Source organism: Melitaea cinxia, chromosome 26, assembly GCF_905220565.1.
Source record: "Melitaea cinxia chromosome 26, ilMelCinx1.1, whole genome shotgun sequence".
Taxonomy (NCBI): Eukaryota; Metazoa; Arthropoda; class Insecta; order Lepidoptera; family Nymphalidae; genus Melitaea; species Melitaea cinxia.
In genome coordinates, this window is record NC_059419.1 from 843,105 (window position 1) to 856,606 (window position 13,502).

At 30.2% G+C, this 13,502-nt stretch overlaps 1 protein-coding gene across 1 annotated transcript in view; it reads right to left on the reverse strand.

Annotated features, from left to right (window-relative positions):
* LOC123666495 (facilitated trehalose transporter Tret1-2 homolog) overlaps positions 1–9,207 on the reverse strand; it is a 38,906-nt gene extending 29,699 nt beyond the window's left edge. The window contains exon 1 of the mRNA XM_045600583.1: positions 9,034–9,207. The gene's annotated coding sequence lies outside the window, so the exon portion shown is untranslated. The remainder of the gene's footprint in view (positions 1–9,033) is intronic.
* Between the last annotated feature and the right edge of the window lie 4,295 nt (positions 9,208–13,502).

Genomic DNA, 13,502 nt, shown 5'->3' on the forward strand with positions numbered 1-13,502 from the left:
AATGTTGTTATTTTCTTGAGGAAGTCAATTAAATATTTAAAATCGTGCGGTTCAAATGTTGGTTCCATTTCATTTTATATTTTTGTCTAGTCATTGTTTAGTTATTATTTTGATTTGTAATTAATTTCTAATACATCTATTATAGTTCTATACTGTAACTAGTCGCTGTAGTTAGGCAGCGTTGTTTTACTTGCTTAATTTATATTAAAACTAAGGTTCAACGAAATCGCTTCAATAATTTTTGCGTTGAAAATAAACAGTCAAAGAGGCCAAAAAAAAATTTATACAAATATAAATATCACCCAAGAGTGGGAATCGAATCCTTGCGTTGTTAACTTCTTATCATTTTTAAAAAAATTCTTTTGTTAATATCAAAGTTCCCTACGAAATAACCTTGGTGGAATAATAACAAAACTACTACAGTTTTCCAAAATTGTTGGACTTAGAATAATCGCATGATTTTTAGATGGTTTTTACGCTATGAATTCATTTAAAAGAATTTTCTAGAATCGATTTAGAATTTAGGAGAAGAAATCTAAAAGTTATGCACAAAATGAAATTAGAAACTATTTTTAAATTTATTTGAATGATGCATCTTTGCATTTGTTGACTCATTGCACTCCTTTGTTCAAAATGAAAGTTATTTACATGTGTGTGTGACTGTTTTGTGTGTGTAATAACGAGACTCTTAGTCTCTTAGTGTAAGTGATATTATAGTTTTCTTAGGGATAAATTTGGATTCGAAACTTCAATGGAATTCCCATTTGTCATCCTTGAATGGTAAACCAGCTCCGCAGCATTCGCAGTTAGAAATGTTCGACACCTGACTGACGTTGCTACTACAAGTTAAATATTTTTTAGCTATTTCTATAGTGTTATGTCTCACTGTCAGTTAGTGTGGGGTAATGGTACAGATATTGAGACTGGATTTATTTTGCAATAAGGGCTTATCGTGGCGTAAAGAGGCCATTGTAAAAGAGACCTTTTTAAATTTGTCTTAGAATTACGTAAGTACTTACTGTTTTTTTTTAAGTTTAATTAACGGTCTTCTTATGTTGGAGTGAAAAAGAAAGGTTAGGTTATTATAGCTTGATCAATCCGGTCCGGATCGGGCCGGATTGAAAATGACACCAGATTGTAATCCATAGTGATTAAGCTACAATTTTTCTCTTTTGTGGATAGTGCCAAGCAGTAAATAAAGAGTATTACAGAATAGTAGAGTATGTAACTTTAATATTGGTCTGACATTTCGAAAAAACGCATATCAAAAGCTGTATTTGCTTTCGTGTTTTTTCTTTTGTAATTACTATGTATTAAGCGTTGTTTAGTCGAGTAATGAAGTGGAAAACACAAAACTTGATTTAAACATCATAACGAGTCAATAATGTCAAGGAGAGTCGTGTAACGCGACCGAGTTCTTCCGTGTGAGACGTAGACAAAGGGTTTTGTCTATAAGTTGTAAGGGATGGAATAATAATAACAGAAGGCATATTTTTCCAAAAAAAAAAATATAGTAAAGAGTTTGTATACTCATGTGCATTAATTTTAGGATGTATTCGATTTAAAAAAAATATTTAAAAATCGAAGGAAAATAGTTCTACAGCAGTAATAATATTTGCTCGTACTGTTTTAAGGTGTCTAAATAGGTCTCAAAGTTTTTAACTTTTTTTTAATGATCCAGCCTGAATTTAAATTTTAGGCAACTTTAATAAATAAAAAAATTGATTTTGATTTATTCTTAAACTGTGTTTTAAATAAATACAATAATATATCACACAGACAAATACTGAAGTTGTAAAAATAACATCCAAAATAAAATGTCTGTGAACTGTTTTCACACAAATGAAATATTAGGCTGCATCGGTGCATACATTTTTAAAAGAGGTCGGTTTAAACATTTTTGAATATCATATCAAAAATTGACCGCTCCAGCGGGGTTCGAACCCGCGTCTCCGACTTACCGTGTCGGCGCTCTAGCCAATTAAGCTATGGAACGATGCACCCGCTCGAGCGAAATTTTCGATATGATAATTTTTAATTTCGGTTTAAGCGAACCGTGGCGCCGTCTATAGTGAGCTCTTTACAGAAACCCGTAACTATTCAAAGTTTCATATTACAATGAAAATCTTTGACAGGAGACGACACCGTGCTATTTTTAATATCTAAGATTTTTATTTTTGTGTTACCCACATTAGGAATTCTAAACATTTTTAAATATCATATCAAAAATTGACCGCTCCAGCGGGGTTCGAACCCGCGTCTCCGACTTACCGACGTACCGTAGAGGTCGGTTTAAAAATCGACAACCACAGTTAGTCGTCTCAAGAAGTCTGTACCGAAAATTCCTGTTATTAATCTCACCGGGCAAGCTTTTGACGTCATTTTACAGTTTTTATTTTTTATTTTTACGAACTGGACTTCGACTGGCGCTTTTCGTCTTTGAGTTTCGGTATCTGTGGGATGAGTTGTTACTGTTTCGTTCTCGAGTCGTGTCGTGATGTTTTTAAGCCTATAATCATCCTAAAAAAATGACCTATCAAATACAAAGAGATATATTTCAATCTCTAACAATCACATATATCTATAACTTTTTTAAAATATATATATATAAACGTGAAATCTTATGTATTTTTGATTAAGTATTTAAAATATTATTTACTTTTTGCAATAGTGAAAGGGTGAATGTAATAAATTAAAACATAGGGTAACATATATATTTTAATGATAATTGTTTAAGTTTTTCGATTGAGTCGAAAGCGTTGCGTTCGACTCAATCTTGAGTTAAATGAAAAAAATGTATAAGATGAACAAAACTATTTATTAACAGATAACACCATAAATACGTTAATATGCTAAAAATACATTCTTTCAATTTATACAAGTCTGTGATCTGGACTGGATAAATAAATATACAATCAAAATTAAGTAGCTTTTATCAAAGTAATGAAAAGTTGCTACAAAAAAAAAATTGTAGACAAAAAAAGGCACACAATATTTTCAAAATTTTAAGTCTACTTAAATTTGATAGTATCATTAAAAACAAAATTTAAAAAATCAACGAAGTATTTTTAGATTCGTTAATTTTTTTTTGGAAAAATTCTCATTTTGAAATTATTTCGGAAATCCATTAAAATTGACGTATCTTAATAACCCTATACATATTATGATATACAATGCCCAACGCCTATAAAATTAACAGTGTGTGATCATTCGAGTGTATTACATTTCCCTTAAACGATACATTTTACTGGTGAATTCATTGATTCAAATTGTTGTTTATGTTAAAAAATCTGTTGGTATCACTAAAATTCCGCCATTTTTGTTAATTATGGTTTTAAACAATGGAAGAAAAATGTTCCATCATACATAGCATACTTAAAATAAATAAATAAGTAGGTACATTATTAAACAGATTATGATGGCAACAGATTTTTTTTACGATTGAAACACCATTTTTCGGTATATTGACAATTATATAACTCAGAATTCGAGAATACAAAAGACCGGATCCCGTTATGGTCTTAGAGAAACTACATTTTTTCTGTGATAGTCAATTAGATTCATTGTTTTGGGATTTTATGTAAAACTAATTGAAACGGTTGTATGAGCAGCCCTGCGGTCACCAACCCTGCCCAACGTGGTGACTATGTGCAAAACACATGAGTTCACGGCCTTTTTGGCTCGAACTTGTGGAGGCCTATGTCCAGTAGTGGACTGCGATAGGTTGATGTGATGATGAGCAGTACAAACGAAAATTTAGATTTTTGATTAACTGTTTGGTCTGTCATATCACAAAAATGCTTGTATTATTATTACTTGTACCTATACTTGGAGGTCTTGTATAACTTTTAGTATTTGATGTATATCGAAATACAAATTTTAAGAGTCATGCTAGTATATGTTAGTAAATAAATTGATCTCGGAAAAATTTAGAAGATTTTTTTTTTTAATTATACACCAGAACTTTTTACCTTAGGTAGTTTTTTATACCCAATCATCACACCATGTTAAATTAGTCTACACCATCGTTTATAAAAATACTGTCTATAATACTGTTTATAAAAATAGAAAAATACTGTCAGACCCTGTCCCGTCCCGTGGAGAGAAACGTGATTTCTGACAGCATCCAATCTTAATAACAATTAATTATACATTACATACGAATGTATAAATTAAATTATCCGTAATTATACATAATTGTTTCAAACACGTCCACTCAAGTCGCATTAGCTTTCATTGGCTTATAATTGTGTATTTTTTTATACCTTATAACAATAGCATTGTCTATCATTGTATTGATAATTTTAACTTACTCTATTATATGCCTATTTATAAAGTTGATCATTATTTATATCATCATTACAGCCTATACAGTCCACTGCTGGACATAGGCCTCCACAAGTTTACGCCAAAAATAACGTGAACCCATGTGTTTTGCCCATAGTCACCACGCTGGGCAGGCGGGTTGGTGACCGCAGTACTGGCCTTGTCGCACCGAAGACGCTGCTGCCCGTCTTCGGCCTGTGTATTTCAAAGCCAGCAGTTCGATGGTTATCCCGCCACCGGTCGGCTTTTTAAGTTCCAAGGTGGTAGCGGAACTGTGTTATCCCTTAGTCGCCTCTTACGACACCCACGGGAAGAGAGGGGGTGGCTAAATTCTTTAGTACCGTAGCCACACAGTACATTATTTATATATTTGTTTTTTATTTATATACATAAACATATATTTGTTATAACATTACTACCACAAAGGTTTGTCCATAATCCAGAGAAATAAAAATTCAGCGTCCCTCAGCATCAATACAAATCAAATCATCAAAAAACTTGAGATATAGGATTTATAATATAATAGTAATAATTGTTTAAAAGTATGAGTTGCAACATTGAAGAAGCGTGGTGGATTAAGCTCTGATTCTTCTCCTACATGGGAAAGAGGCCTATGCCTAACAGTGGGATATTACAGGCTGAAGCGTATGAGTTGAAAAGATTTTTTTTCTAGTTGTAATTTTGAAAATAGTCAACAGTTTCTAGTAATTCATTCATTGTAAGAAAGCTATGTTATCCAGATGGCGTATAGGCATGGATATAGGCCATATTATGTCACGCTATGGCGCAAAAATTTCGTAGTTTTAATAATTTTATAAAATGTCAAGTAACGTTTCATTGCGTAAGTACCTTATAGTAATTTAATATAGCCTCTTAGGCTGTAAAACCGCATGGATAAAATAAAACGTACTTGTAAAACTTTATGGCATATTTAATTCAGGTATTAATTGTAATAAATATGGCAATTAATGGAACTACTGGGGTAGACGATCCACGCGTTTATGGCTTCTAGGCACATTTTATAGCATATAAAACATCATAGACGCCGAGTTTAAAACCTTTGACAATTTTTAATCGTTCAATAAATTATTATTATTTATTTTACAACATACATACTACAAAATATATAAAACTAACACAATACTTATTTAAAGTTTTATTAATTATAAAAAATGTTATTTGTTATTTTATATAAACATTCAAAGAATATTCTACTAACTAACGCCCTTTAAAAAGTTTATATTGTTATATAAATTATAATTAATTATTTTTGTTATATGTATAAATATTAATAATTATTTTAAGTTATGACAAAAAATATAACTAAAACTAATTCTCTTTTAAAAGATTTAATAGTTAAATAAATTATTAGAAGTTATTTTAATCAAACCACAAAGAATATAGTACAAACGAATGCTTCGAGTTTTTTTTTTTTAATGTAATGTAACTCTTGTTTTGTCAAAGGCGGAGTATAATGGCCTAAAAATAAATAACTACTCGAACAGGTCTAGCGAGATGGTTGCCATGACAACGTATTCTCAATACACGTCGATGCGGAGTTATTTATATAGATACTTGTTTTATACAATTGCGAGAATGTGAAAGTTTTCTTTAGCGATTTCAAAACAGACATTTCGATTCGATTTTTTTTTTTGTTATTTTTGTGTATTAATTTGTGAATCGTATTCAATGTAACTTTTTAAAATTAATAAAAAAAAAATTGTTATTTATGCTCAATATTATTATATTTATATAATTGTAATTGTTATTATTTATAGATTAATGTTAGTTTTCACCTTTAAATTGTTTTAAATAAGACAACACCAATGTTTTTTTTAATTAGGAATGGTATATAATGCGCCATTATTTTTAGTCAGTTCTCGTTATAAATTGTTATTTAAAATTTTATTATATGCATCTAGTAGTATTAAGTAGATTACTGTTATTACTGAATTCACACTTTTTAAAAGTGTCTTTTTAATAATCATGTCACATTTCTAATATTCTATATTATATAATCTAATATTATATATTTTAATATTAAAAATAGTCTAAATTTTTTAATCTAATTTTTAAACTTCTTGTTCACATTAATTTTTTTTGCAATTAATAAGATACAGTTTAAAATTTTTATAATAATATATTGACAAACAACACTGTATAAAATATATTAAGTAGTAAATCACTTTCTTTTTTGTTAATACATTATGTAACAATATTGTTTCGCTTTCCATTTCATTTTATCAGTAAACTATGCATCATTATGTACTCCAACAAATTTAACTTTATTTATTTGATACTACAAGTATCCTGCGCGTCTCTTCGCTGTTTTTATTTTTTATTTTTTAGTCGTACCAACTCAGAAACCTTTGTGGGCTCATGCACAACATTTTACTGAAGATTATGAGATGACCAGATGCATAGTTTATAATTCTATAAAGGACATACAGACAAACATTCATTTTTATATAAATAGATTACTTTGAAAATATTGGATTGTGAAAAGTTTTAAAATCAAATTTTGAATAAAGATTATTGTCTGTAACATAATTTGAGACAGCGCTAAATTTAACACTCTTTAAATATATAAAATTGTTTTTCACACGTTATTTATTAGACTACAAATACTTAGACATATAATTAATGTTTATATAATACATACATACATACATATAATCACGCCTCTTCCCGTAGGGGTAGGCAGAGACCACTTCTTACCACTTGCTACGATCCTTACACACTTCTTTCGCTTCGTCCACTTTCATTATTCCCTATGTTTATGTAATGGAATTTAATATATGATTGCTAAATTAATGAATCCCCTCCTTTTATTATGTTAACATTGTAATCGCCAGTGATAACGGTTGTTACAATACATATCAATATGTTTAGTTATTGGTCTAAAACAATTAGTTCTGAAGATAAAACAACTTTAAACAAAATGAAATTGTGTCATGCATGACGTGTGTATACAATAGTGACAATATGTCACATTGGGTGTAATTATAAACGAATTCCAATGAAATGTTTTGAAGTGAATTTAGCGTTATGCGTGTTACGTATAAATATATTTATGAACAGTGTTACTATGTATGTCACAGTGTAAGGTTTTATAGCTTATTTTTTTTTATTGAATGTTGTAGCTTTTTAATGGTTAAGATTTTTATTTGTATTTGTGAGGTTTATAAAAATAATTATTCCTTAAGTCTTATATAATTCAATAAATTATTATATGGACAGTTTCAAATAAATATAAAGACACGTAACTACGCCTTTTTTTTTCATTCGAAATAAATCAACATTAAAATTTCGAATATGCATTTTATTATATATTTTTAACCAACTTCCAAAAAAGGAGGAGATTCTCAATTCCATTTTTTTAATGTATATTACTTCAGAACTTTTAACTGGGTGGACCGATTTCGACATTTTTTTTTAATCGAAAGGTAGTGCGTGTCATTTGGTCCCATTTAAATTTATTTGAGGTCTAACAACTACTTTTCTATTATTAAATAAATTTATATTTGTAAAGAAAGATGCAAGGTCTTATAAAAAAAAAATAACAAAAGAATAATTAAGAAGTTATAATTATATTGACATTATATAACAAGCATTTGTATTTAAAAAAGTTTTAGATATAACACAAAATAGTGATATATAATAATATCCACCCTTGACTCATAACCCCCTTCTAGAGAGTTGAAGAATGTAAAAGAATGACTTTATAATGCTTATTTTATCGAGGACCGTTTGAAATCAATCATTGAACATTGACAGTAGGCAGTGAATGAACTGCAATATTTCTTGTTACTGCGTGTGATTTTATCATTACTCTTGCATTGACAAGTAATTGATAGAAAATCATTATCTTCAACAAATAATATACAAAATGATCCTTTATTAAATAATTTTTAGATTAAAAAGACTATAAAAAAAATCTAAAAAGATCAAGTACATTTTTTTATAAAAATATTGGTTAGATCAAGTAACAATCAAGACAATGTAAATGAAATCATGTAGTGATAGTAGTATTGATGACACAATATCAAGTAGCACGGAGAACAATATAAAATTTACAATTATATATATATTATTAATATTTATAATAATTACCCTTTATTTAATATTAATAATAATCACAATAATATTACATATTTTTTTTATATTTGTATGAATTTTTGGAATATTTTTTGATGAATTTAAACCTCTGTCATTCTAATTTTTAGAAAATTAACAATATAATACAAATAGTTATGATAAATATGTAACGGATATTTATATATATATATATATATTATATACATAATTACATTGAAATATAATTATTTTAATTCAAATAACAAATATAATAAAATAAATACTATTTAAACAATTAATAGATTGTTTTGTCACACATTTTAACTTTAGTCTTAACACATATGAATAATTTACATTATAATCTTAAAAAAAATCGTTTTACAAGCGATAAGTTAGAAATATCCAGAAACGTGATTCAAACAAAATCTATACTTCTCGAAATGTCTGGCGCCAATCGACCTGTGTAATTCTAAACTCTACAATACATACATCTATAATAAAACAATGTAACTACTAATAACTATTTTCAAACAAATAAAAAATATATAGTAAAACTTGAACAATTATAAATAAACAATAACAAAAATAATATAATTTAAAAATAATAATAAAAAAATGAACACAAATTACCTTTTTTTTTAAATTATACTTCACAAGAAAAAATAATAATTACACTATTCACAGCACTATTTAAAAATATATATTGTTCGTAATTCTCACACGTACGCGTCTGTGTACGAGAGCCCGTTAACTGATACGCGAAACGTACAACGCTGTACACAATACGAACGCAACTGCTAGTGACGTACCTTTGTCGATATATATGTAACCATCGATATTGATTTAGCCTTTACCCGTATGTTTACTAAATTAATACGTATTTTATGTTCAAGGCTTGTTTGTTAAGACAATGAGCTGATTTTAATACAAATATATATAAACTATTTTAGAATTTCGTTTCGAAAATTAGGGTTCCTGTTCTGAGTCCAAAGTGGGCTTGTTGGGACTTTTGATGAGACTTTAATGTTAGGTCAACGGACTCTGAAGGTCAAGATTAACTAGAACGGACTAGCCCTTTCAAACGTTCCTACAATAAAACGAAATAGTATATATACAAAAACAACATATGTATTATATATATATATATATGTACCTATAACTTTTACAGTTACAATTAGTAATCGACTGAATTAGGAATGTCTGTTTTTTAACCGACTTCGAAAAAGGAGGAAGTTCTCAATTAGACTGTATTTTTTTTAGATACCTCATAAGTCGAAAGTTACTGCTTGTTCTGTGGTCCCATTTAAATTTTGATTGAGATCTGACAAGTATGTACTTTTTGAGTTATTCCTAAAAATATGTATTTAATTGATTGTTGACGCCGCGTTAGCGCAACGGTTACAGCCATGGATTGTATTTCTCGCGCTGGCGGTTGCGGGTTCGATGTTCAAATGTTTGTCATGTGCGGGGGCACATGACAAACATTTGTATTGGCCATACAGGTGTTTGTCCTGGTCTGGGTGTTTGTGCAGTCCTTGTGGGTCTCCCCACCGTGCCTCGGAGAGCACGTTAAGGCGTCGGTCCCGGTTGTTATCATGTACACCTGATAACGATTGTTATTCATAATAGGGAATATATCCGCCAACCCGCATTGGAGCAGCGTGGTGGATTAAGATCTGATCCTTCTTCTACATGGGGAAAGAGGCCTATGCCCAGTAGTGGGATATTACAGGCTGAAGTGTAAAATTGATTGTTTAACCTACGTTCTTGTCGTTTTATTGCTTATCAACGAACTTTAAAGTAGTTTTTTTTCATTTGCGACCAAAAAAAAATTTTGTTTATTAAAACGATTCAAAATACGATATTGTAAAATGTAATCACTATTTGTTTCTGTAACGAACAGTGACGTCACACACAAATTGCATACTAATTTCCCTTTTTAATCAACACAACACACGATTGATTACATTTCTGCTATCAATGTCATTATTACGTGACAAACGTAAATATGCTTCTTGATATTATTTCAATGTTCATCAAATAGAGCCTTAAATGTTAATGTAACTATATGTACTGTTAATAATAACTATGTATGTTTAACAGAATTAAAACGTCCTTTAGTATAATAAGTAACTATTTATTAGTGACTTTAGTATCAGATTATATAAGGAGTTGTAGATGTTGAATAAAGTAACAAACAAGCGTAGAATCCACCCAATAGCCTATGGATAGCCTATGCACTTGCAACACCAGGAGCATAAAAAGCGACGCCAGTCAACACAGCATTTTTCAAGGAGCTCTGGTTTAATCACCATAGAAATTTTATTTCGTTGTGATCTGGTATCTGATTCTGTAAGGTTGAGGTACTTTCACAGTTGAGTTGTTTCACAGTTGAGTGTCTAGATTTTGAGCATTATAATATTGTTGTGTCCTTCGGATTAAGGATAGGTATATTTAAATAAAAATTAAAATCTCCTATACAATATATATACGCCTACAAACATATAAATGTCCCTTTACCTACTAAAGTAAAAGACGAACTTTGATTCTCGATACTCCTGCTGTTTGGCGAATATCGACTTCTAAGAATTTATTTTTAAAACTCAAGTGTTAAAAATATTTTCATTACCAACGTTTACGTACGACGAAGATTAATTTTAAAGACAAATTTAGTGCTAATATCTGGCATTAATTTATGTGTTTCATTTATGTGTTTTTTAGAAAACAATATAGTTATAAATAAAGTGAAAAAACGTCTATTAAATTCATTCTAATAAATTTTTTAATAAATAGATAGGCTACTTATATTTTAAGATTTTTATTTTTTCAAATTCATAAAAAAATAGTGTACTTTAGACCACACGACAGAATTTTTTTTACACACAATTTTCTCCCTCGTAACTTCCGTTCGCTACGCCTGATCACAGTTTTCACACTCCCCAAATCAAGCGTGCGAAAAGGAGTTTTACTTCAAAAATAAGAATTTAAATATGCAAGACAATTCGTATTCAATATGAGTCAACGTTTTCGTTTAAGCGCATATTTTTGTATGTATTATTTAACGTATTCTTGATAAGTCTCAACAACTAGATGTTTAATAATGCGACACTCATTTTAAACAACTTTTAAGCGTTTTCAAATTCTTATGTCATTATTACCTAATAAGCACATTTGTATTTTTTTTATATATTTGTAGTGACAAACTCTTCACACTGTACAACCTTTATGTAATAATAGAAGCCATATTGAAGTCTCCATACCTATAGTTCTAGATCCTTCTCCTACACGGGAAAAGAGGCATCTGCCCAGCAGTGGCATATTACAGGCTCAAATGAATACCCGTAGTTCTACGTTATATGTAGCCTTTAACTTGGTCGAGTACGAGAGCAGGGAGTTAACAGCTTCTTTCCCATACTTTCAACGTAAACCTCCAATAGTTAACATTATTTACGATTTTTGATGGTTATTTCGAGTTACCAATACTTCAGCACTATTGCAAGCGCCAAGGTAAGTTAAAAACAAAAACTTTTTAGTAGGCATCAAGAGCACATTTGAATAGTCATTTATATGTTTGGTGAATATGATATATGTTTGGTGAATTAATTTTGGTTAAGGTGAAGCCACAACCGATTCAAAATGTAGATTTTGCAGAACAGAATCGACAAGCAACAGTGCAGTCACTCTTATAGAAAAGTGTTATTCGTCACTAATTTAGTCATGCCCTACATTAAGTGATCAACGACAAACTAAATCATAGCGCTAGTGACGATGAAAAATTAGAAACTCTTCAATTCATATCTGCATGCGTTTGCGCAAGCAACGCATTTGTGACTAATGTCATCTTTCATACGTTTAGGTTCACTTCTGCCTATCGCAGTTCACTGCTGAACATAGGCTTCCACAAGTTCACGCCAAAAATGGCGCGAACTTATATGTTTTGCCTATAGTCACCACGCTGGGCAAGCGGATTGGTCATCGCAGAGCTGGCTTTGTCGCACCAAAGACGCTGCTGCCGCTCTTCGGCCTGTGTATTTGAAAGCCAGCAGTTGGATGGTTGTCCCACCATCAGTCGGCTTTTTAAGTTCCAAGGTGGTAGTATAACCTTGTTATCCCTTAGCCGCCTCCTACGACACCAACAGGAAGAGAGGGGGTGGCTATATTCTTTACTGCCGTAATCAGAGACGTTTAGGTTGATCATATAGTATAGAAAATAAACTACTTTGTTTTATTCAAATTAAACGATTGATTCAAACAGATATGACCTTCTATTGTCAGGTATTTATTTGCATTTCAATAAATTAAAATTCGACACAATGGAAACGAAATTGTAATAAATATTCCACTGCTTCGTGAGAATAAGGAATATCGAATGACCAAGAGAAATTTGACTACCATTATGTATATAGTTCAGTTGGTTCTGGTGGAGCTGTTTTTGGAATAACAAATTAGATTGGTATCGATTTAAAGTAACCACGAGGTATTTTCTTTCTTTTACGGTTATAACCTGTAGGATTTAGAGGAATCGCAGCTGGACTAAGTGGTTAGCTCTTAAAAAAAGGTTAGGGTAATATGTTAAATTAATTTTTGTTTAAATTTTGAAGATGTGTATTTTCTTTGTTGTTCATTACTTTTTGAATAAAATAAAATTTTCGACTACCAAACTCAAGTACCTTGAATTATAAAAAATCTTTATACTAACTCTTAACTCATTATTATAGCTAAACTATTTCTAAATTACAATTTCAGTTAAAATGAGTGAAGTGAGTTATGTAGTGTGTATGTCACATTTCTTTCATTTTTTTTCAAACTTTTACTCAGCATAACGTTGTGTTCAAAGACTTTTTTCCAGCATTTTTTGTTAAATTTTCATTAATTCCAGCGATCGTGTTAAGGTTTGACTTTATCTCAGAATATCTTATTCTAATCTGATTCATCCTATTGAATCTTTTTAATATATTTCGAAAAGTACGCGTAAAACTCACTGGCAACGGTTCCACAGCAAACTTACCATGGCCGATTAAGTTTCAACCTATTTTCCATACACAAGAAGAGATCATTGCCCTACAGCGGGACATTTACAGCCCGATTTATATCAGTCC